At 40.5% G+C, this 24,479-nt stretch overlaps 1 protein-coding gene across 3 annotated transcripts in view; it reads right to left on the reverse strand.

Moving 5' to 3' along the window:
- Window positions 1–23,538, reverse strand: part of KIAA1958 — an 82,951-nt gene extending 59,413 nt beyond the window's left edge. For 2 of the 3 annotated variants that reach the window (XM_084899214.1, XM_084899215.1), the window contains exon 1: window positions 23,296–23,538. The gene's annotated coding sequence lies outside the window, so the exon portion shown is untranslated. Of the gene's footprint in view, window positions 1–17,086; window positions 17,301–23,295 lie in introns of those variants that run through there. The other variant, XM_084899213.1, reaches the window with a different exon arrangement.
- Between the last annotated feature and the right edge of the window lie 941 nt (window positions 23,539–24,479).

Here is a 24,479-nt window from a genome sequence, read left to right on the forward strand (position 1 = left end):
TATAAAATTTTAGTATTTGCTTCATAGCAGCATTTTAAGAACTATTTAATTTGTAAAAAGCAAAGATTTGTAGAATGGTTTAAATTTTCTTATGAATATATTCGTCATGAATATATTCAATAAATGTGAATATATTCTTTATGATGATTATATTCATGAATATATCCTCCTTATGAATATATTCATGAATATATTCTTCTCTGCCCTACAGGGAAAACATTTTAATGCAGTTTTAAATTAATGAATATCAATATATTCATGAACATTTTCATAAGTTTATATTCATATTCATGAGCTATGTTCTTCACATTGGGTCATTTTTGAACCTGGTTTAAAATTTAATGAATATCAACATATTCATTAAGACTATATTCATATTTTCAACAGCAGATATTCATATTCATGCCCTGTACTGTTGATCATATTTTGAGCTCCATTTACATGCAGGAAATTTTGAGCTCAATTTAAAATGTAATGAATATCAATAGATTCATTAAAAATATATTCATAAGAATACAATCATATTCATTGTGTATATTCAAGAATATATGCACAAGGTAACTAACTCATCCAATAATTTGAATCTTTGACAAAATGACCATTCCTTAAAATAGTGTTAATAAGAATATGTTTGTTTTTACAGGGGAACTGGCATACTTCCTTCTATGGGCTTTTATCTACAAGCACACATGAGCCCCAGGGGTTAGCCAGGGAGATTCATTTGGGCATGCACCAGTGCTGTCCCAGTATTTCAGATCTCACAGGCTCTGTTAACATCTCTCTGTTGTGCTTACTTTACTCTTAACACAGAGATTTGGAACATATACAGAACTAACACGTCTAATTGCATGGGTCAACACATTTATTAGAACAGTTTTGAATGCTCATGACTAGTAAGCATCCTTCTTTTTAATGGCAATCTTTTGTTCCAGTTTAAGATTTTATGATTTTTTTATATAAGTATTTATTGCATTAAGGGTGTTTCCTTCTAACATTAAAATCCTATAGAATAAAAGGGTAATAAATGCAAATCAACCTAACAGCAGAATGACCGGTTTCTATGGTGCGCACTGACCACCAGGGGGTAGATGCTCAATGCAAGAGCTGCCCCTGGTGATCAGTGCACTCCCATGGGGGAGTTATTCATATATGCATACAAGTTCTTTGGTTGATCACTTCTCACACCCCACCTATGCCTCTATGTCTCTGGATCTATTTTGTTCATCAGTTTATTTTGTTCATTAGATTCCACATGAGTGAGATCACGTGATACTTGTCTTTCTCTGACTTCGCTTAGCATAATACTTGGAGCCCTAGTTTTTTATGTTGCTTTCCTGATTCCAGAGCTGGGCTACCAAATACTTTGGTAATCCTGCCACTGTTTTATACATACATCAGAACCTTCTATTAAAACAGACTAACCCTCAGGAGGCAAGCAGGGAAAGGACCACTTGCATCCCTATTCCTTTGCATGTATTTCCCAGTGACAGACAGAATAGGAGGTTGGGCAATGGCCGTTAGGGACAGGGTCATATTACAAAGTAATTTTCTTCTGGCTTAAGAACAACAACAAAAAGCCCCTTTGAGTGTATTTCTAAATGTTAAGTGAGAAAGAAAAGTATAGTTTTTAGTTTTTTTAAAAAGGGCTTTACAAAAAGAAAATCAATTTAAAATGCACCTGCCTTTAATTGTGGTACCTTTGCAAATTTTGTGAAGACTGGAACATATAATCTATAAAATCTATAAACTATCATCTATAAACTATAAAATCTGTAAACTATAATCTTCTGTCTAAGCCCCATCCTGAGGATATCCAGAGACAGTAGCTAAAGCTACTCTGTCACTTCCAAGCCTCAAATCACACCTACACCTCACCGCTAAAAAAAAATTCAAATCAGCCGGAAAATGCTAGGTATTTTTAATCCAAGGAGGCTCCCCAAGGTATCTATTTAGGCCATCAGTCTCCTGAGAGGAACTGAGGCTGTCCCACAAAATGTGGTCTGTTAGTAGCCCTGGCAAAGGCCAGGCTTTGCTCTGCAGCCTTCAGGGCCCTTGGTCTCCCAACTCCGCTCCACAGAGCAGACATTAATGAAGTTACAGTTTCAACACAACACTGAGTGCTAACCTTTGCACTTTCCATTTGTGCATATAAATGAAGTAAAAATCCATCTGATGCAGATTTTTTAGAATGAAAGAATATATTAAACTAGAGGCCCAGTGCATGAAATTCAGCATGGGGGGCAGAAGGAGGATAGATGTGGTGTGGTGGTGGTCCCTCAGCCCAGCCTGCACCCTCTCCAAATGTGGGACATCCCTCTCACAATCCAGGACTGCTGACTCCCAACTGCTCACCTGCTTGCCTTCCTGATTGCCCCTAACTGCTTCTGCCTGCCAGCCTGATCACTCCCTAACTACTCCCCTGCCAGCCTGATTGTCCCTAACTGCCCTCCCCTGCAGGTCTGGGTGCCCCCCAACTGCCCTTCCCTGAAGACCCAGTCACCCCCAACTTTCCTCCTCTGCCGGCCTAGTCACCCCTAACTGCCCTCTCCTGTAGGCTTGATCACCCCCAACTGCCCTCCCTTGCAGGTCTGGTCCCTCCCAACTGCTCTCCCCTGCAGGCCATCTTGCGGCAGCCATCTTGTATCTACATGGGGGCACCCATCTTGTGTGTTGGAGTGATGGTCAGTTTGCATATCACTCTTTTATTAGATAGGCTAGAGGCCTAGTGCACGGGTGGAGGCCAGCTGGTTTGCCCTCAAGGGTGTACCGGATCAGGGTCAAGGTTGCCTTGGGGTGTGGGCAAGGGGCCGATGGTGGTTTGCAGGCTGGCTACATCCCTTAGCAACCCAAGAGGAGGCCCTGGTATCTGGGATTTATTTATCTTCTATAATTGAAACTTTGTAGCCTTGAGCAGAGGCCAGGGCTGTGAGGAGCTTGGCTTCCTCCATTGCCCAGGAAACCCAAGCCTCCTGCTCACTCTGTGGCTACAGCCATCTTGGATGGGTTAACTTGCATACTTGTTCCTGATTGGGTGGTGGGCGTGGCTTGTGGTCATAGCAGAGGTGTGGTCAATTTGCATGTTTCTCTTTTATTAGTGTAGTTTTTTTAAAATATATGTTTTATTGATTTTTTTTACAGAGAGGAAGAGAGAGGGATAGAGAGTTAGAAACATCGATGAGAGAGAAACATCGTTAGCTGCCTCATGCACACCCCTTACTGGGGATGTGCCTGCAACCAAGGTACATGCCCTTGACCGGAATTAAACCTGAGACCTTTCAGTCCGCAGGCCTACACTCTATCCACTGAGCCAAACAGGTTCGGCAGTGTAGATTTTTATAAACTGTAAAGTGCTAATGTTATAAAAACATTATAACATCTCACCAAATCATCGGTAGAGAAAAACAATCTGAGTTATGAAAGTTTTTTTTAAAAGCTTTTTATCTCTCAGTATCAAGAATGTAACAAATAAGCACTCAATATAAATCTTTGCAGAAAGTTTTTTCCCAAATTAAAAAAAAATCCCTCATTTCCTCATTAAACAATAATGCATGCCAATTTTTTTTTTAATTGGAAAATTACAGAAAAGCTATGTCACACTACATAACAGATATTCACTGTTAACATTTTGGTCTTTCCCTTCTGGTCTTTTATTTGTACTTGGAATCAGTTAGTTCCCTTTTTCTTTTGCTTTTTGTTTTGTTAATCCTCACTAGAGGATATTTTTTCCATTGATTACTTGCCTCCTTCACATGCCCTGACCAGGGCCAGGGATGAACCTGCAACTCAGGTACTTGCCCTTGACTGGGAATTGAACCAGAGACCCTTCAGTACACAGGCTGACCCTCTAACCACTGGGCAACACCCGCCAGGGCCAGTTAGTTTCCTCTTAAACAAAGTTGTAATTAAAGTATTACTATTTACATCCTGTTATCTTGAACGTTCCCCATGTTGTACAATTACTTGCTAGATGTTATTCCATCAGCTCTAAAAGAATAAGCTGAACATATAATATACATTGGAATTACTGACAGTTTCATAACAGTCTCTGAAATATTTAAAGATAAACATATGAAGAATTCCAGGCTTCTAAAAGCTAAACTTAATTTCTGGCAAACATACTACTAATTATAACCAAAACCAAATATTATGGAGTCCTTTTTTTAGAATAAGCAATCTTACCACTCAGCATATATAATCACTGAAATACTTCCAGCATAATGGTATCTGTTCAGCTGCTGGCAACCATAAATGTCCCTGAAAACCAGAGAAATGTAAAACTTCTCTAATATGAATTGCAAAGTGAAATCTATATCTGAATAAACTGAAGTATAAAAACTGGCCATAAACACAATATTTACCCTGAGAAAAGTCATACTCATAAACATTTTCCCTATGAGAAGTAGCATTATAAATCATCACAAAAATAAAACCAATCAATACTAAAAATATTTTAATCTACTTAATAGCCTGAGTTCATATAAACACACATCAAATTATTTTCAAATTCTATACAAAAATCACTGATGGGAAATTCTTAAATTTTCAAAAAAGATACTAGAGTACTCCTACAGAACCAGGAATTAAGGAAGTACTCAAAAGCAAACTGATGGAGTATGCCAAAGGAACCAAGGAGCCAACTCATAGAGCTCCCAATGGCCAAGGCTAGGACAATTTGAGCAGCAAAGTAAATAAAATAGTACTGGATTTTATACCAAAGTATAAAATAAATATCCAGTCCAGCTGGTGTGGCTCACTGGTTGAGCAGGAGGTCATGGTTGGATTCCTGGTCAGGGCACATACCCAGTGAGTAGGGCGGGCAGGAGGCAGCTGATCAATGATTCTCTCTCATAATTGATGTTTCTAGCTCTCCCTCTCCTGTCCTCTCTCTGAAATCAACAAAAAATATATTTTAAAAAACAAATAAACATAATATCCGTGAATCCATATTGATATAAATAAATGATTGACTAAATAAAAGTATAAATGTCCAACAGGGAGGTAGATACATAAACCTGAAGGTCAATCAGAGGAGAAGCTTTAGATAAAGAAGATATGGTAAATAACCAGAGATGTGGCAAATGCTGGAAAATGATTCTAATAAGATGCAATGACAGAGAATTATAGGGGAGACCTAATGAAGGGGGTCAGGGAAGGCCTTTCTGAAAAGGTGATTCTTAAGCTGAGTACTGAGAGATCCGAAGGAGCAAGTCATGTGAAGGAGTGGGTGTGCTGGGAAAGAGAAGGGGATTGAGGGCAACGAGAACAGTAAGTGTAAAGAGGATGAAGTAGGAAAGTGTCTTAATGCCTCGACAATACCATTTATACAGAAGTTGAGATGAAAAGGTTGGTAGGTAAACATGTTAGTGCCTGAGTGAGATGATTGCAAACACCTCCCAGGCTTGCAGTAGCGCTGATCTCAACCTGTTTAGCACCTCCAAGAGATATACCAAGGGGATTCCATTCTTTAAACTTTGTAGAACAACGCAGACATATATGGACTCCAAGACCCCTGACAGCCAATGATTAGGATGGCACTGGGAGAACTCATAGATGGGGACACATCAGAACAAAAAGCTTAAAAGGAGCTTTCCAACTTTTCCCACTCCCAAGGTTCCTAGGAACAGCCCACGAATCCCTTTGTCCTATTCCTTCTCTTCTGTGCTCACCCAGATTCAGTAAGTTGACGGTCTATTTGTTTGTATTTTAGCTATGCAAGTGTAATAAGACTGCAAAACAGCAATAATAATAAAGGACACAATGTGGCTTCTCTCAGATGAGGAGGTAAAAACCGTGGAATCCTAGGAGGACTCGAAAATTACATAAAAAAGAAATATGTAATAAATTCCCCTTCATATAATAGGTACTCGGCAAAATTACTTTTACATATGAATAATTGCAGCAATAAACACAAATAAAGCAGGAGTAATGGCATCATTAACAACAGCCAAATAATTCAGGCAATGAGCAGACCACTGATGGTGCCCAGAATAGGTCTACTTCAACATTACTGGGAACATACCATTATGAATAAATGAAAACCACAGGAAATGCTCATTTTCTCAAGATTTGTATGCTTATAAGGAGGTCAACTGCTGTGGATTCCAGGAGAGAATGTATTTCTAGCGTCTATGGTCCTGAGAGGATGGGCAATGAGGAACTGATTGAAACTGAGCAAAGGAGAAAAGGAATTGTGTCAAATGTCAACTCATAGCCAGCACAGCAAAATGTCCTCTAATTATTCAGTATATAGAACACCTACCCAAATGCCTTCATTGAAGAAACCAACTGACACACCAGTTAAAGAGTCAACATGTACTGAGCCTTATATACAATGTGCTGTAATCCTCTGTGGAGAGAATTCTGGAGAAATAAAATGTAAAACACAAGCAAGTCCCTTTACATAAAAAGACTGAGGTCCAAAGATGGTAGATAAATCGGTTTAGAATACAAATGTGGATGTTATAAAAACAATTCTATACATGAAGTAATTAGGCTCTCAGGCCACCCACAAAAATCTCATTTAGCCCATTCTGCTAACCAGAAGTAAAGAATTAATACTACTACATGACACAGACAATAGAATTATTATTATTATTTCTATAAGAAAAGGCAATCCTAATTACCCAGGTGCAAGCCCTGATTCCCTTCAAGGCATCAAAGCTCTACCCTGCAACAACCCTAAGGTGCCAGAGTAGCATCCAGGTCATTAAAGGCTTACTAATCCTTTTCTACTGTGGCTATTTAAACTGAAAATAATTAAAATATAATCGCCTGGCCAGCGAGGCTTAGTGGTTGAGCGTTGACCTATGAACCAGAAGGTTGAGGTTCAAATCTAGTCAGGGCACATGCCCAGGTTGTGGGCTCAATCCCCAGTAGGGAGCGTGCAGGAGGCAGCCAATGAATGATTCTCATCATTGATGTTCCTCCCTCTTTCTCCCTCTCCCTTTCTCTCTGAAATCAATACAAATATGTTAAATAAATTGAAAAAAATAAACTCCTCTCTGCAGAGTTGCTGCCACCCAGTTCAGCTAACTGCCTTCCTGGTTTTGCTGTATATTCAGCTCTCAACTCAGCTCCAGTCTGTTCTCCATGAATGGTAGCTATTACTTATTAGAAGTGGTACATTCCTCATCCACACCAGCTCTGTCACCTGACCTCACCTCTAATTTGCAGATTCACTAACCCCATGTATTCACTAATTATGACATCTCAGAGCATACTCTACAGCCAGCCGATGCCCCCACCCCTCTCCAGTTGGTTGGTAGCTGGGCCCTCCTATAGCTGATATATCGGTGCCTGGTCATACCGAGACCAGTTCCACACAAGTTTAGACTAGAAGTTATAGAACTACCTAAGCTAAAAATGACACTGGAGTACATGCTCATAGACATACCTTCCAGAAAGATTTGTACATAGGTTTACTTTTGTTCACTTCTACTCATTTTCAGAAAAATATTTCACTACAAAATTCTAAACTATCTTCCCCAGGACTTTCAAAAAGCCTATACAACAAGGTGTAGAAATTCCAGGCCAGAGAGCAGATCTGAAAAATAGCCTAAATTTCATGTCATCCAGGGCAAAGCTTTTAAAACAGCACATCTACTGCTCCTTTAAAATCAATACATACAACTATGCAGGGATCTGAAAAGTCTCAGCATCCTGCCAGGCCCACTCTCCATCCTTAGCGTCTGATTCTCATGTTACTTCTCAAATTAGAAGTCATGAGGACAAAAAAAAATCAATTCCTAATGGGCAGCTGTGATGAAGGTGGCTACAATGCTAGGTGGCTGTGTTGTGGATAGAAAAGATATTATCCAATTGTTGTCACATAACCCTGCACCTTGCTAGTTCAGGCCACCCACACCTGTTAAGTTGGAGGTAGTCCCACCATCCACCTGACTCTACAAGCAATTTGTACCACATGGTTTCAAATTTCCATTCTACCTATTGTGACCAACAGGCAGATGCAGGATGTTAGGTCCCCACAATGAGAATAAGCTCCTGTGCTGGTTCCCGTGGCAGCTGTTCCACTCCAGGCGGAGCCAAGTTCTTCGGAATTAGCATATGCACCTTGCCCAGCTATAGACTCACACGGTTGAGTAAGGGGGGTATTTGTTCCTGCAATAACCAAGGATCAAGCCACATAAAAAGATCTGACAGGTGGAAATAAGGAAACTGGCCCCAACCTGGCCAAAGCAGTGTCAGGGTCAGTGTCCAAGATCAAAACCAGCAATGTGAATGATTGCACCGGTCAAGCCAATCATATTCATGGTGTGGAACCAGGAAGGAGGGAATCCTGGCTCTTTCAAAGGTACCAGGAGCTAAGATGGGTGTATGAAGAACATAGAGTAGATAGATATCAAATGTGATTCAAGTGAAAGGAAAGTAGACTTAGAGCTACTTTGAGGCAGTAGAGATATTAATAGTAAAGAAACAGGATGAGGTTAAGACTTGGGTGGCTGTATTTGGGGAGCAAAATTAGGGATACAGCACAAAAAGAGAATGAGATAGCTTATCTGCAGCATGAAATACTAAAGACAACAAAGATGGCCTGTAGTTTCTTAGGGAAAAACTCTTTAAAAACCAAAATTCTATGCCTAGCAGTGATCATTTAAGTGTGCAGACAAAACAAAAAACCCAACTTCATTTAAGGGCATGTAAGGTAAAAGCATCAGGCATATGCTGTTGCTTTATCAAACATGATAAATAATGCACAACTAATGCAAAATATCAATTTCATTCTGTCTCCAGTTACTTGAGTCTATACCGCATGCATTACCTTATCTGCAAATGAAGGTAGTACTTTTACTCAAAGCCACTGCTAAAGACTGAATTAAATTTCCTTAGAAGTAATACACATGTAGTATGTTTATCTACCTCTGTCTTTTCTGTTTGCCATTGTATTTTAAAAATATAAAACCAATTTAATTTGCTGCTTCCTCTCTACTAGTCAATCTAATCAATCAAGCCGTGTAAAATGGCAAAAATTGTTTGCCCTTGCCATTTGCACAAACACACAAAACTCAAGAACTCCTTGATCGTAAGATGATGTAGAACTGAGGGAACTGAATCACCTTTCTTCTATTATACTGGTCCACTTCCTGCAATATTGTACAATTAGGAACAAGAGACAAGGTGATGTATTTATATCAGCACTTACTGAAATACTAATTAAATGCTTTAATAATCCAACAACTACGTGAACATAATCCAAGGGGATCATATTATTCCCATATAATTACTGTTTTATCAGAAACAAGTTAGTGCAAAAATGCCTTTGAACTCCAAAAGGTACACGAGCATTTCTCACTGTTATTAGTTGTAGCAAAAATATGCTGGAAATGCCTCAAAGAACAGAAGGATTTGGAATTTATTTTCATGATCACTAACTACACCTTACACAGTATTTACTCATTCAACAAATATCTCTGAGCAGTGATGGAAATGTTCAGAAGAGTCATAAAGATAATTCAAAATAAAAAAATTGCTGCCCAGGCGCCAGACAAGTGGCTCCACTGGTTGGAATGTCGTCCCATATACCAAAAATGTTGCAGGTTCAATTTCTGGTCAGGGCACATACCTAGGTTGTGGGTTTGATGCCTGGTTAGGGTCCATGGAGGAGGCAACTGATGGATGTTTCTCTCTCTCATTGATGCTTCCTACCTTCTTCTTCTCTCTAAACATACTCTCCGTGAGGATTAAAAAAGAATCCCTAAAAGTCTAAAAGTCACCAATATTTGTCTTTGGTAAGGTTTTTACTATCATGAAATTACATTTAAATACCAGAATGTGATGTCTTCGTGATATTCAATACTTGAAAACTAAATCATGAAACTTACAAATGGGTTCTGAACAGTTTGGGATGCTATGAGCACAAATTCAGACATCATAAAGAAACATCTAATTTGTGTTAAATCTCAAGTTAGTAAAGATAATAACATAGATTAGTAAAAAGGCACATGTTTTATTGAGCCATCAACAGAGAAACCACAAACTAAAATCAGCAAAGAATGATATATCTCCTGCTTTCTTTGGCTGTCCATATTTTATTCTAGGAGTCTTATGGTTTTAACTCTTCTAATTTGTTGTTGATGATCCATTTTGAATTAATTTTCTTGTATATGGTATGAGGCAAGAGTCCAGCTTCATTCCTTCGTGTATAGAAATATAATTATCCCATCTGTTGAAGAGACTATTCTTTTCTCATTGAATGAACTGAGCACCCTTGCTAAAAATCAATTAGCCATAGGTATATGGATATATTTCTGGACTATTGGTCTATATTTCTATCCTTATTACAATATCACACTGTTCTGATTACCACAGCTTTGTAATAATTTCTGAAATCAGGAAGTGAGTTCTCCAACTTTGTTGTTTTTCAAAGTTGTTTTGGCTTCTTGGCACCTCTGTCAATTTCAAACGAATTTAAGGATTAGCTTCTTCATTTTTGTAAAAAAAAAATAGTCTGTTGGAATTTTGATAGGAATTATATCTGGATGATATTGACATATTAACAATAAGTCTTCCTACCTATGAACCCAGGATATATTTATTTAGGTTGTCTTGAATTTATTTCCACATCGTTTTATAATTTTCAGTGTACCAGTCTTTTGCCTCCTTGGTTAAATTTACTGCTAGTTATTTTATTCTTTTAGATGCTATTGTAAATACTTTTTCAATTTCATTTGCAAATTGATCATTGCTTATGTGTAGAAATACAACTGACTTTTGTACCTTCAAGTTTACTGAATTCATTTATTAGCTCTAGTAGCTTTCTTGTAGATTCCTTGGGATTTTCTACACATAGGAGCATGTTACTGAGAAAAGAGACAGTTTTATTTTTCCTGTGAAGTCTAGTCGCCTTGGCCTCCTCAGACTCCCAGCCCCATCTTCTCACCTCAGGGATCCTGGCAGCCTCCACCTGGGTTCCCCCTTGCACTACAGCCTGGAAACCCTTTTCGGGTGGTAAACTGGGGCAATCATTGGGTTCTCACCTCTCGGAGGTCACTGCACTTTCACTGCCTCATATCCAATGTCTTAAAAATCACTGTTTAATATATTTTTGTCTTGTTTACTCCTTGTTTCAGGTGTTGTGATTGTTAGTTTTATTTGTCAACTTGACTGGGCCACTGGGGACCCAGACATTTTATCGACATTATTCTGGGAGAGTCTATGAGGGTGTTTCTGGTTAAGATTAATACTACCTCATCAGTAGTAGACTGAGCAGAGCAGACTGCACTCACTAATGGGGCTTCATGCAATCAATGGAAAACCTTAAGAGAACAAAAAGGCTCAGTAAGAAGGAACTCCTCCTGCCCACCTGCTGAACTGAGTCATTGGTCTTCCTGCCTTCGGACTCACACTAAAACATGGGCTCCGCTGGGTCTTGAGGCTGTTGGCTTTGACTAGAATTCACACCAGTGGCTCTCCTAGCTCTCAGGCCTTCAGACTCTGGAGCTATATACACTGGCTCACCTAGGTCTCCAACTTATTAGCTGCAGAACTTGGGAGTTCTCAGCCTCCATACTTGTGTGACCCGATTCCTTATAATAAATCTCTTTGTGTGTGTGTGTGCGTGTGTGTGTGTGTGTGTGTGTGTGTGTGTGGTGTGGTGTGTGTGTGTGTGTGTGTGTGTAGATGTAGATACACATACACATCCTTCCTATTAGTTCTGTTTCTGCAGGTGGAATGATAAATCAGTTCTCAGTTACTCCATAGTGACCAGAAATATAAGTTTAATGTATTAAGACAATATTTTATTACAAGGCAAGTAATTACAACAACAGTCATGAATACTTCTTTTATTACTTTTCTACAAGAGTCATACTTTTATCACAGCCATGAGGCGAGGCTCTTTGCACTATGTGATCAAAATATAGGATACAGAAGGGGAGGAAGCCTGTTGAAAAGAATGAAGGACACAGACTAGGAAATGGGACTCCGTATTTTACAAAAACATTTTCATACATTTGTCTCCCATTTCATATTCTGAACAACTTGTGAGGCTGAGCTGTTGGGTACTTTAAAAAAATATATATATTTTATTGATTTTGTACAGAGAGGAAGGGAGAGAGATAGAGAGTTAGAAACATCGATGAGAGAGAGTCATCGATCAGCTGCCTCTTGCACACCCCCTACTGGGGATATGCCCGCAACCAAGGTACATGCCCTTGACTGGAATCGAACCCGGGTCCCTTCAGTCCCCAAGCCAACACTCTATCCACTGAGCCAAACCGGTTTCGGCTGAGCCAAACCGGTTTCGGCTGTTGGGTACTTTTCATTCCACTGTACAGATTTTGGAACTGGTTCAAAGAAATTAAGTGACTTACCCAAGGCAAGATAACAATAAAGGCAAGACTTGAACTCAAAACTTTTGACTCAAAATTATTTGCTCTGATATACAATTCTAAAGTCAGGAAGCACTTATTATGAAGACCTGTGGCTGAAGTAAAAATACCTGAAATTCGGGATCAATCAGATCTGTATCAGAAATTCTTTCACTGACCTAGTCTTGGACCCACTGGGACCTAAGGATCAATTGATCCTTTCATGCTTTCACTATCCCAATCCCTCCCTTCCTTCTTTTCTTCCTTCTTTCCTTCCTTCCTTCCTTCTCTCCCATTTTAATGTCAGGAAATAGTACATGAACAATTTTTATCTTCTGCCATTGACATATTTTGTAATCTTCCCTAATCCTAACATTGACCTTAGCAAATAACTACACTTTTGGCTGCTAGTCTTTTTATTGTTTCTCTTTGCCCTTCTTTCTGTCCCATGGGTAACGGTGTGCCCCAGCAATACAGGACATTTGTGCACAAAGCAGCTTTATGTCCAGAGAAATGAAACATTCCTAAGGTTTTTCTTACCAAGTCCAGACACAGAGTGACAGCCCCCCGCCACCCCTCTCCCCTCCCCGCCCAGAATCTCATCTGCAGGCACATAGCTGGAGATGGTGGAGAGAGAGATAACCTTCAATAGAAGCAAAACTCAGCCCTGGAATTCAGGCTGCATTTTGAGGTTAAGAATAAACATTTAGAACATTTATGATCTGTAAAATGAATCTTCTAAAGGCTGAGCCCACAATTTTTGGCAAATTAGGTGTGAGAGTAAAATACAAACAGCACCTGTTGAAAGCAGTATTTTTAGGAGCAGAAAGAGAATATCGGGGACCAGCTGTAACTATAAGAATTTTGCAAAGGAAAGGCTAAAGGAATAGAGGCCAGGACAGGTTTAAGAATGCTGAGAATTGAAAGGATGTATGGGAGACAAGATTAGTTCAATATCTGGACATAATAGGTTCACACAACATAGAATTTTTGCTTTTGTTTTTAAAACAGGTATCTACTAAGAGTTTATTATATGCAGGGCACTGAGGGAAAGAGTTCATATCCACTGTCACATCTAATTTAGTGGATCTCCACAACACTGCTAGGAAGTAGGAATTATCTTCTAGGCCTTTCTGCACATAATCATTGACCACCTACTGACAGATCTGTCCATTACAAAAATAAAATACAGGCTTTTCCTCCCAGTCCCATCCTTCCTTTCTCCCTTGCCTTACCTATAACTGATCTTGTAAGACCTCCAACGTCAGGATTTCATGCAATCAAATGTCAGATTTCAGGAGCAAATTTTTTGTGCAAGGGGCCAAAACCAGTTTGGCAGAGTGGATAGAGCGTCAGCCTGCGGGTTCGATTCTGGTCAGGGGCATGTACCTTGGTTGTGGGCACATCTCCAGTGGGGGATGTACAGGAGGCAGCTGATCGATGTTTCTCTCTCATCGATGTTTCTGGCTCTCTCTCTCTCTCTTCCTTCCTCTCTGTAAAAAAATCACTAATATATATATATATTTTTGAAAATTTTGTGCAAGGGACTGAACCACCTATTTACCACCTCAGGTGGCTAGGAAGCTGCCCTCACAGGTAATCAATTGCTTATGCTCGGAGCATCCAGAAGTGATCCTGACTCACAGCAACCAACTGCTGTTGACTGACTCCACAGTGTTTCATATCAATTCGCCCCCAGTGGAAATCTTAAAGCTATCCCAAATATTTTTTCATCACACCTGCTACTCCACATCCTTTCTTCCCATTCTTCTTAGATAACCCAATTCTACCCTCAGGCCCTCCACTTTTAGCAGAAAGCCTTCATTCACCAAAACCATAGAAGGTACCAAACAGAAAATATTTCAGTTCCCCATCCCACCATTTTGAACTTTTATCTCATTCTCAGGAATGTTATTTTCCTCTATCCCATCACTATTTCTGCAAATGGTAATAACTGTAGGGCTTCCTTTATAACGCCTGTATCCCTTTTTCTACAGTGACTGGGACCTCCAAAACAATGGTGATAACAGACATCCTTAACCTGCAGGCCTTCAGTGTTTTCCTCATTTGACGTACTTTCCGTGTTCCCCGTTAAGAATGGGTCTGGCTTCTAACACTGCTTATTTTAAATGTCTCAGCGATGGAACATCCACAGAGTCAGTCCCAAGCTCATCCCAAATTCCTTCTCTGAGAAAAAGTTTATCCATACACTATACTAATATAGTGTATGGATAATACACATACACTATATTCTGCTAATATAAACAGAGAAGATCTTAGACATACCTACATTACTCTTTAAACCATATATTATCTTTCTACGCATTTTAATCACAAGTCAGCTTTTGTTGAAATGCTTATTTTAGTGTCTTCTTTATCCACCTCATAATTTCCTTTCTATAATGACTATGAATGCAGGCTATTGCTCATTTTGTAGAAGCACAATATAGGTGAATGGCCTATGAAGGTGAAAGATTTTTAAACTGAACAATATGGTTTAATTCGTGGCCAGCAGGGCCAAATAATTTTATACAAATCTTACTAGAAAAAAAAATTAGACAATCAGCTTTATGGTACAAACCAGCCAACAGAAAAATGATTTCAAAAACAATTCTCAATGTTTAATAATGTATGTTTTTATGACATGACTTTCAGCTGTTGTTTCACCTTCCAGCTAGACTGAATCGGATTTTAACCACCCTTATGGCATTGTACATATGCAGGGAGCAAATGCAATCCACTGGAGCGAAGCAATGTGTGTAAAAGGGTTCAATTAAATGGTGAAATGTTTCTTGTAAATTAAAGTCGTATTAAATAATCATTTTCCATGCAAATTATCTTTCATGGGGTGTTCCAACAATGTGCTTCATCATATGTAGCTGCTTTAATACATGTTTATTTGTAATGCTTGACATAATAAATTCTCTCTCTTTTAATTCCTGTAGAAATGAGAATGAAAATTTAAACTTTTTAATTTTTCCTTGCTAGACTGACTTTGTAAATGTACCAGTAATGAGATACTATGTCTTCATAACCTATAGTGCAGAGAAGGATTTAACCAGATGCACACTACTAATACAACCGTTTATATGAATTTCTGTTGGAAAATGCCATGTTATCCTCTGCTCATCAACAAAGTAAATTTCCCCTGGAGGTCCGTAAGCTCACTCACCTAAATCCTTACCTCAAACTCTTAAGGTTTCTAGTCTTAGAAGAATAGCACATGCTAAAATGTAAATACACAAAATAGAAATTGTTAGCACAATGCATTGGGGATCCACATATTTCCTAAAATGTATACAAAACAGTATGTTGTCTGTGCAAATGTGCATTTTATGAGAATCCAAATTTTTTATCCGATTCTCTCTGGGGCCATAAATCCACCACAAAAAAAAAAAAAAAAAGATTAAGAATTACCGAATAAAGACAAATGACACAGTATCTCAGTCATACTTTCATCTTATAGGTACAGAAAATTTGATTGATGTCCCAGTGCTACTACCGAACATTTCTCACACAGAACAAAAATTCCCACTCAAAGAAATCAAACTAGAACATTCCATCATAGTCATTTCTTAAAATCTAAGAGAAATCTGCACATCCTTCCTGAGCACTCCAGATTATGTGCATCTGATGTATCAGCCTACGTCCTGAAAAGAGTAACTGCCCAAGGTGTTCAGGGGGAATCCAGTCACGCTACTCCTTGGACCGGAGCCTGGTGTATCAGCACAGAGCTGGGAAAAACAGGCCGAGTCGGTGTCACAATTTCATGTTTCATGAAGGTTTCTGTAAACATAGCTTCCCTCCCTTCCACCCTCAAATGCTCCTAAACATCCTTAGCTTAACTATTAACTAAATCAGAAATACTAAACTGCATTTTTTTTAAAATGTTCTCAGAGGTCTTTCCAGTCACTTTACTCTAATGGACGAGGAAAAGTCCAAGGGAGCTTTAGGTTCAATTAAATACCACAACTACTGCAACAGCCACACACCACTAAGCATGGAAGTGCCCGAGTCCTGGGAGGAACTTACTGCCCAAACTGCCACACTTCTAGCTAATAAGCACAATCCCCAGGTTCTATTGAGAATTAATGGGCCCACAGGCACCCTAAGTTACAACCCACGATTCTGCAAGGAAGGCAGAAACTTTCCTACAAAGCTAGTGTGGCAGACATAGGGCTGACCATATCCTCAATTATCCAGCTACGTTTAAAACAAAAAAAGCAGCAGCCTGAGCAAATATAACTTAGGAAGATTTAGTACCGAAGAAAACAAAATTATCATTGCAAAAAGATTTCAGATTTCTCTCAGTATAAAGTAACAGAATCTTATGCAATTCCCAAATAGTCACAAATAGAAAACACATCAGGACACACTGTGCATATAAAATTATCTTTAACTAAAATAAATACAACAAAAAGGGATCTATTATTTTTTTCACAAAATGTCATAGGACTCTAAAATTTCATTTTTCCCATACTTCAATTTTTATCAAAAGCTTTCCCCCAAAGTAAGTCACTTTCTAGGAAAAAAAAAAATTTAAGTTAATTCTTAACTATTTCCATTATTAGAGGCCAGGTGCATAAAATTCATCCACCGGGAGTGGTGGGGGGGTCCCCCTCAGCCCTGCCTGCATCCTCTCGCAATCCAGGACCTCTCTGGGGATGTCTGACTGCTGGTTTGGGATCGATCCCACTAAACTGGCAGTCGGACATCCCTCTTGCAATTTGGAACCCCCTGACCTCTAACTGCTTGCTTACCTGCCTTGTCTGCCTGATCACCCCTAACCCCTTCTGCCTCTGCAGCTTAGTCCAGAATGACGTCCAGAAGGCCGTTAGGCTGTCCGGTGTAATTAGCATATTATGCTTTTATTATTATAGATGCGAGTTTAGTGATCTTCAGCCTCTCTGAAGAGGGGATATTCAAATACTAGAATTTTGATGGCACACTGCAGAGGACCAGATTACATTCTCACTCATCACTCTCTAGATGATCCCCTTTCACCACCGTGTATCTGTTTAGAGTTCTTTACTGCCTTGACCTATATAATCACAGAGCAAAGTTCCTGCATGCTCTAATAAACAGGCCATCCTTCCCAGAGTTGGCTGAATGCTTTTCACCCCTCATCCGCCCCATGGTTCATCATATGACCCACCAACGCCATTCACCAAAGTCACGGTGCTTCTCCTATTGAAATAAAAATAAACAGCATTTTCTCCAAAATTAAAGATTTGATGCTATACAGGGTGTACAATATTCATGCTACAACAGCACATTTGCTTGGTAAGACCTCGTTGCATATCTAAATTGTCAAGCCTGCTTTTTCTTTTTTTTAAATCTCAGCACTTATCCCTTTCATGTTATTTTATATATGTGTCTTGTTTAGTCTCCATCTTTTCTACTAAAATAAAAGTTCTATGAGGATATATTTTTTTGTATATTGTTTTCCCAGCAACTAGAAAAGTATTTAATGCATAGCAAATGCCCAATAAATATTGGCTGGATGAATAATCTCTATAATCATCTTAAATGGGTATATTGGTTATTGCCAATCTTTCACTATTCCACATAATGCTCTAATGCAGGGTCAGCAAGCATTTTCTGGTAAGGGTCAGATAGTAAAAACTTCCTGCTTTGCAAGGTTTCTATCACAAACTGCCATTGTAGCTACAAAGAATGGCTGTACCCATGAACCAGGTCACAGTTTGATTCCTGGTCAGAGCACAAGCCAGGGTTGTGGGATCGATTTCCCCAGTGCCCGGGGGCATGCAGGAGGCAGCCAGTTGATGATTCTCTTATCATTGATGTTTCTATTTCTCTCTCCCTCTTTTTGAAATTAATAAAAACACATTTTTTTTTTTAAAGGGTAAATAATAAAAAGCAATCCATTTAAGCAAAGAAAAGTAACAGAGACAACTTTGGATGTCTCTAGAATTCAAGGGAAAAAAATTTTTTTTTAAATACTTCAGCTAACAGAGTCGTTGATGATTAATAAACAAGAAACATTTTCAGGTATCAAGTGAAAAGATATTTGCGATGGGTATTAATGAAATTCTGATTCACCCTGGTTGAAGGTTTGATCTCCGTTCAGGGTGAGTCAAAGAGGCAGCTGATCTGTTTCTCTCATACTGATGTCTGTCTGTCTGTCTGTCTGTCTGTCTCCTTCCTCCCTTCCTCCCTCTCTCTGCATCCCTCTTTCTCTAAAATCAATAAAGACATTTTTAAAAAAGAAATTCTGATTCTTTGCAAGTTTTTTTTTTTTTTTTAAACAAACAGGTAATAATTACTAGCAACTGCACACATATTACTTCTTGCCCTGCATATGGAATTACAGAGACCATAGATTTCAAGAGTAAAGTGACAGGGAAAGCTACTCTCTAAGGAAGACCTGCTCCTTGGTGCTGAGACAAAGTTAACTGAACAGAAGGAAAAGTGCTGGAGTAAAATGTGTAATTTTATGGTAAGACTTTTAATGTGTTTAAAAGTTTAAGTGTTTGAATGTCTTCTTAAAGTTTTTTAAAGATACATTTCACACAAAGCTGCAGTTTATCTTTTGAGACATATATAATGTTTTTCTCTCTGTACAAAAGGACCAATACTGATGTCCTAAACACCATCCCTTCGCTTCCTATATTATTTTAATTGTGATAAAGTGTTCCTGAAATACATCTTTGTCACTAGAGCCACCGGTATTACCAATGTGAAAAAGGCAAAAAGCTTTCCAACTATTTAAAACTTTGCAAAACAAGCTTGAATACTGTTGTATAATTTGCCTTTCTCCAGTATTTTAAACTTTGTTGACACTGAATATAAGATAAAATTCAAAAATTTGCATTTTCAGTACTTTTGGATTCTTGACCTTTATTTGAATTTGAGACTAAGCTTACCAAACAACAGAATTTACACTGTAACTAGCCAACCACAATCCTCATTATGGAATCTATGCAATGCACTTGTTACCTAGGAAACAGACCAGCGCACAGGCAGAGGGCAATTTCAGGATAGCAAAAGAATTCTCCCATCATGCTAGTAAATAAAGTCCATAAATCAACTAATGTAAAGCAAAGTAAAAAAGTATATGTAACAGTTAAACCTGATGGAACTTTTTTAAAAGAAAAGGAAAAAAAAAAAGAAACCTGTGGGGTTTCTTCTCACAACTATGTAGATCTCTTAAGCAAATTTTATGAACAGGTTTCTTTACAAACACAAACTGTCAGAAAATAAACTGTTCAAAATAAATGGCTTCTCTCCAATCTTCAGCTTCTCTATTTTTGACAGTATTTAAGAGCAAATGCTTCTTTAGAGCCAGCCTCATACATCTGGTAGCAGAATATTAATCCAAGAATAAATTCTCCATTTTCTTCAAGCAGCAAGAGTTTGCACTATTCTCAACGCAGGACCATTAAGGCTGGAATAAGAGGTCACTGTCCACACCTCTCAGTCAGACCTGCTTCCCGACCAGGCTACAAAAAACTGCATGAAAAATGACTTGAAAGTCATAAATCTATTTTAAAAAAATAAAATTGTTACTTTTTAGTTTTCCACTTGATTATTACTAATAATGCTAGTCATTTGAGGGTTCCAGTTAACATAAAGTGGCCATTTTGAGTTTCTTTTAAAGGTCCTACATGAGAATTAACAAACAGGAAAAGGCTAGAGAAGTCTATGGGTTTTTAAGCCTATCAAATTTAACTATGGGCAGCTTAGTTTTTTTGTGTGTGTGTTTTTAAAAAAAAAAAAAAAAAAAAAAAGCTGGTAAATGTCAGTTTATACTCCTCAGCTACATTTAAAATTCAACTTTACACAAATTTAAAATTTCTTAAAGCAGCACTGATTTGTCACAACAACAAAAGGAGTAGGAAAAAAAGTCAACCATGAAAAATGAAAAATAATTTATGCCTTCCTAAACAACAACATACCAGAAGAAAATCAGTTGACAGCATATAACATTCTCTGGAATGCGTGTGATTACAGCAAAATATTATGGTTAAATTACACATAAATAAAAACATTAACATCTACAAATCATAGTCTAAAAACAAAACAACAAAAAATAGCCAGCCACATAAAGATTCTGCTCTGCCGATCCCAGAAAACTATTGAGCACAACTACAACTTTGCCAAGCAATTCTCAACACAGGCCACACTCTCTTACTGCTTAGCTTACACAGTGAGTCTTTGTTAAATCTTATTGCTAAGACTGACATGACAGCCTTGTAAATAAAGGTATAAACAAGCAATTCAATTTTGTTAATCCTTTTTAATACTTCTAAGAGCTGATGAAAAGTATACATCTACGAGCTGAAAACTCTGGGGTGTTTTATTTTTTTTAAATATATATTTTATTGATTTTTAAAATATATATTTTATTGATTTTTTTACAGAGAGGAAGAGAGAGGGATAGAGAGTTAGAAACATCGATGAGAGAGAAATATCGATCAGCTGCCTCTTGCACATCCCCTACTGAGGATGTGCCGGCAACTAGGGCACATGCCCTTGACTGGAATTGAACCCAGGACCTTTCAGTCCGCAGGCAGACGCTCTATCCATTGAGCCAAACCAGTTTCGGCTTTGTTGATTTTTTTACAGAGAGAAAGGGAGAAGGATATAGAGTTAGAAACATCAATGAGAGGGGAAGATCAGCTGCCTCCTGCACACCCCCTACTGGGGATGTGCCTGCAACCAAGGTACATGCCCTTGACTGGAATAGAACCTGGGTCCCTTTAGTCTGAAGGCCAATGCTCTACCCACTGAGCCAAACCAATGAGGGCTCAGGGAGTGTTTTAGAGCTCTATCCCACCATTCAGGACACACCTGAACAAACTTTAATACCTGCCTCTTTGGGCCGCCCTTAATAGAAAAGGAAGGAGGACCTGCTCAAGGGCTTACCTGCAACTTTAACACTGAGCTCTGTGCCTTTGTGCAGACTTTAAATTCATTTTATCTAATCTCGACCGGAAGTTAGAGCAGGAACTAATAAAATTTGATCAACTCACTGGCGTGATTATTGTTAGATGTCGCCTCTTCTAGGTCTTAAGTGTACAAAAATATACACTCCAGGCATTTACAAAATTAGGCATGCAATGATATTCCATCTGTGAATGTAACTAGGGCAAGAATCTAGGGTAAATTTGTCTTCTAGAAAAAAGACAATATTTAGGTATACCTATCTGTCTCTTCTTTGTAACGACAAAAATCAGCTTGCCTAATTAAATCTGCATTAAAGTGTATATTGTTTTCCGATGAATTTCTACATCTTGATGAAAATTTTAATATTTTTTCCACCATGATTTTCCTTCAAGTCTAGATAATGCTTTTTTTAAAAATTATTACACAGTGACTCTTTTTAAGAAAGCCTCCATTTGCTACATAAAGTTGTACATATAACTGTCTGAGTGCCCTCAAACAGTTTTTATAATATGCTTGGTAAGTGTAAGATTCAAGATTGTCAGTATGGATTCTCACACAATAGGCAAAATACTAAGTAAAAGTCTCCAGAAGTGAGCAGCAGATTGCAGTTAATACAAAGCTATCACCTGTATAAAAAATCTGAATCTGTAAAAATTAATTTTCTGGGTCCTTACTCAACATGATTTATTATTTGAGTATCCGAATACACAGCAACTTGTTTATAAGACACATAGCCAGAAAGAAAATACAAATCAGAAATATCACAGTAACTGTCAAAACACCGTATCCACTAACTCCAGGCAGGCAAAGGTAGGTGTACAGTTGTGAACATAGGAAGCACAGTTACTAAAGCCATTGTAATCATCATGACCTGCGTGTGTTTTTCCATACCAACAACTGTAAACCTACTTTTGCCCGCTCCTGTATATTACGGATGGGTTACAGTCAAGGAATACACACGGGGGAGGAGGAAGATCTCAGTGGTAACATTCACGTTATCCCCAAAAAGATCTCCTGTCTCCAATGAGAAAAATAAGAAATAAAGGTTTTAGCGTGGATGGAAAGACAGATATTTACTGCACTCTAATTTAACCTCCACCATGGAAGCTGTCCCTACCTGGCTCGCTTGTTAACTGTTAATTTAATAGGTCAGAGATTCTGTCTTGCTAATCCCAAGGAGTCTGGGAAACAACAAAACTTTACCCCCAAACTTTAACATATACATATATTAAGAAAAAGTAAAAATCACAGTCATGTTCATCTCTTATTTATTGCACTTAAGTATGTATGAGAGAGAGAGAGAGAGAGAGAGAGAGAGAGAGAGAGAGAGAGAGAGAGAGAGAGAGAGAGAGAGAGAGAGAGAACCACAGCCCTTCTTGCACTGGGGTTTGTTTTGGTGAGCCCAGCCTCCCTCCATCCAGGGAGATACATTTCTGGATGTGTTTGATAACAAACACCAATCACTGCGCGCAGCCTCAGACGGGGGAAGGCTCTCCTCCGTTAGAAACAATAAATAAGGGCGCAGGCGGCGCGCGTTCCTTCACACCCGCCGGAACGCACCTCGGCGCGCCTCCCAGGAGGCACCCAAGTCGGGCAAAGCCCAGAACCCCCTCTCCGCTGTGTCCACAACCCCCTCCAGACTGGGAAACTACGAGGGCAGATCTCATCTTCCCTTCCCGCCCTCCTCCCCCGCACAGACCCCACACCGGGGGAGGCGAGGAGACCCCGCAGCGCGCCCGCCGCCGCCACGGGAGATGCCGGGCGGCGGGCCGGTGCCCGGGAGGCGGACCGAGCGGCCGCGGCCGCCAGGGTCTCCGCCCCTCACGCCCCCCAGCCCGTCGCGGGCGGCGACATCCAGCCGCGCGGCTCCCGGCCCGGACTCTCGACCTCTCCCCCCCGCCCCCAGAGGAGACAAAAGGAGGGTTCAGCCGGGTCACCGCGCGGCCGCCGGGGGTGGAGGCGGAGGAGACCCCGGGCGGCCGCCCCCCACACAAAGGGCCGCCGGCCCGGGCCGCGGCGTCGGCGCGCTCGTCCCCGCCCACGCGCGGCGCTCACCCACCTGCAGGTGTCTGTGCGTCTGTCCATAGGAACGCGGGCGGCGGGGGGCCTGCGGGGGCCGGGCTGCCCGGGCGGGACGGGACGGAGGGCCGGGAGGGAGGCAGAGCGGCCGGAGGGCCGGGGAGCGCGGGCAAGTGGCGCGGGGAAGGCGCCGGGCGGGCGGCGGGCGGGCGCGGGGCGGGGTGCGGGGGCGCCAGCCTGGCTCTGCCGACCAGCGCGCGCCGCTCCGTGCGCCCCGGGCTCCGCGCGCCGGGCTCGGAGCGCGGCGGGGGGCGGGGCGCGGGCGGGGCGGGGCCGGCGCGCGGGGCGGGGGCTCGGACCCCGGGCTCCAGCCGGCACCGGAAGCGCGCCGTGGTCCGCGAGACCCACAGGAAGTGAGTAACGACACCTCCTACGACGCGCGCCGAGCTCGCAGCTCTCGCTGCCCCGGGGGTTGTGGCCCGACCCTCCCACTCCGCACGCGCCCACGGTCTCGGGCTCCGCACCCCGACTGGTGTGCAGCCCACAATTCCTGGTTTGTTCTGAGGTGGGCGGCACGCCCCCCTCTGGCTTCACGCACGGGACCGCGGTCCCCCCTGCCTCTCCTTACAACTCCACCTAAACGCTAGGAGCAGACCTCATTACAGGACCATACTCCGTGTGTGGCAGGTGTGTGGCACCTGTCTTAATGCACTAAGTAGTAATCTTTACACCCAGACGTGTGTAAGAACACCTCTGACCAACAGACGTACAACCCACAGTCACCTGTGCTCCGTGGGATTCCTAATGGGGCGGCAATCCACGCATCCTTCCCATGGAAGGAGTGGGGCCGCTTAAAAACACCTAAAACGCTCTGAGACCGGGGTACAATAACACCCGGATAGCGCTCCGCTCATGCTAACGTGTTACCAGGCACCCTCCACCTTAGTTTACCCAGCACTTTCAGAGCATTTACTGCATGCTCGGGGTTTACATTAAGTGCTTCGCGAATATTAATTTAATCCTAAAAACTATGAAGTAGATGTTAGCATTGCCATATTATATAAGCGGGGCACATAGAAATAAAGAAATCTGCCCAAGATCACATGGTAGTGTTGTATCGTAAATCAGCGAGCTAGATATCAGACGCCTTAATGAGCCAATTCGTTAGGAGTCATCTTTATTACCCGCGGGTTCAGAGCAGAATCTCTCTGTCAAATTCTGAAC

Source organism: Pipistrellus hanaki (assembly GCF_964339955.1).
Source record: "Pipistrellus hanaki genome assembly, chromosome: 11".
Classification (NCBI taxonomy): Eukaryota; Metazoa; Chordata; class Mammalia; order Chiroptera; family Vespertilionidae; genus Pipistrellus; species Pipistrellus hanaki.